The sequence below is a fragment of the Amblyomma mixtum genome, chromosome 3 (genome assembly GCF_055824585.1).
Source record: "Amblyomma mixtum isolate Tamu chromosome 3, ASM5582458v1, whole genome shotgun sequence".
NCBI classification, from domain to species: domain Eukaryota; kingdom Metazoa; phylum Arthropoda; class Arachnida; order Ixodida; family Ixodidae; genus Amblyomma; species Amblyomma mixtum.
Genome location: NC_143014.1, coordinates 120,757,308 through 120,759,505, shown reverse-complemented (window position 1 = coordinate 120,759,505; position 2,198 = coordinate 120,757,308).

Here is a 2,198-nt window from a genome sequence, read left to right as displayed (position 1 = left end):
GAGACTGTCCTCTATATCTGGATGTATGTTCCATCCGGATTCATTGTAATGAGCGCTGACTGTGGTTATTTTCCTAGAAGAAAACACATTTACTTTTCGTTTTTGCTCTGCACCCTCCGTTATTAAGTGAAGGTGGAAAGTGACCCCGGTAAACGAAAGACTGTCTGTGCTCCCCCGAGGAAACGTGAAATTACCGTAAGGCATATGGGACAGGAGCATTGTTCTTTTTGAACGTTGCAGCGTCCACGAAAAAGCAAATAGTCATTTTTCATTCAGATTTTTTCTTTCCTAATCAACGGGTTACGCAGTATGATACGCTCTTACCTGTATATTATAGAATAAGCCTTGGTGATAGGTCGCGTTTTAAAACCCTACGATATTGTTTCACGGTGTGACTGCGCCTTAGGCAGTGTGTATGCTGCTAGGTAACGGTCGCCGCACTGGACACATGGGCTTGCTTCTCTGGTGCGTGAACAAATGCTTGAAAATGCACATTTTGTTACGTAGTTTATGCTCTTGATATATTGGCGCTTGGTATAAGAAGTACAAAACAAAAACGTCATTTACTTACAGTTACTAGCTGCCACTCTGACGCTAGAATACGTGCAAAGGCCTCGTCAGGAGACATATTAGCCATCAGCCTCTGCCCGCGGACGCCATGCAATGTTGTCCGATAAAACAAACTAAGTTAAAACTTACAACACTCTGGCAGACGCCACGCAAGAGTAATCGCGGTAAAACGCGCTGTATACCGTGATCAATATTGAACAGCCGTCGCAGATAGTGGTATCGAAGGAAGCTCCGTACACGATCACCGTAGCCACTGCTTTAGTGCTCCAAGGCAGAGGCGTGCACCGCACGCGCGTACCACATCGCAAGTCTCGCTTTTTCCGGGAAGGGGATTTTTGTCTCCCTTTGGTTCCCACCGCGCGGCGTGTCCTAGTTTCCTGTACCTGTACCTCGAGGTGCGGCCGGAGCCGTGTGAGCAGCTGCATCGGCGCTCCGTGAGGCGGAGCGATTATCGGCCAGCAGCGACGGCCGCCCACGAGGCGATCGTTAGCCCGGTCGCCGTCGCGTGGTCAACGAAGCGCGCTTGCTCCCCGTCACCTACGTGGCTGTGCATGTTTTAATAAGCACCGGTGGGAAGTTGAGCAAATGAGTGGGTGACGAAAACTTCTACGCGAAGTCGCTGGCTCCAATACGTGATCCAATGTCGTACGCCGACGGCATGTCAGGTCTGGCGACGACATAGCCTCGCTTGATGTACTACAGAGGGCAAAATGCTTGTCTAGAACACGTTCTTGGCTTGTTTCGGGCTGAACACGCGATATCTAGCTATAACATTTGGTTAAAAATGGTCTGGATGTAAGCATGGGCAGTTAAACTCATAGGATTTCATCGTCATTTTCTGCCTTCCTGATCGCAGCGGCTTTGGGAGCTGCGGAACACACAGCTGGGCAGTTCTAGACATGTGTTTTCCCCTCTGTACGTGCACACGAACATATGGATTTCAGTGCTATCGCGACGAGATGCTGCAGACGATCAACGAGGGTATAGTCATACGTAAGCGCTCCGGGTGTAGCCATCGCGAAGACGTCGCGATATTGAGGTTCGGGAGAATGGCCAGTTTTTTTTTAAGACGCCTGGAGTGTGTGTATTCTAAAGAAAAAAAAAGAGGGAAGGGGGTAGGGGCTTTCAAAAATTATTGGTATTTACTAGGTACCAAACCAAGACAAAGAAATGTATTTCAGAGAGTCTAAACTGAAGTATATAACTTCAACCCTGTCGCCTGCACTGCGTGGTGCGTCATATGTGCTGATGCTGAAATGTTTTTTTTTTTCCATTGTTATTAGCAACAACTCTGTGGGCGTTTGGCCTGGCGTTGACCTGCGTTTGGTCCTCTACGATGCAGTATTTGCTGCGTCTGTTTTGGCAGCCAGTCATCCTTAACTTGCAAATGTACAGGAACTACAACCTCGGTTCTCAAATTTGTGTCCTTTTCTGTTTTCACTATTTTACCGACAAGGTGAACGAGGTTTCGAGCTTAGCTCTCACAGATTTTCATAGAGCCCCGAATCATCTGTCACCAATCACGCAGATAAGTTCTCCAGCGTCTCAGAGTAATTCACCGGAACGTTAACCTGTCTTCAGGTATCAACGAAACCCACCACACCTTGGTATCAAACTGCTGACGCTGC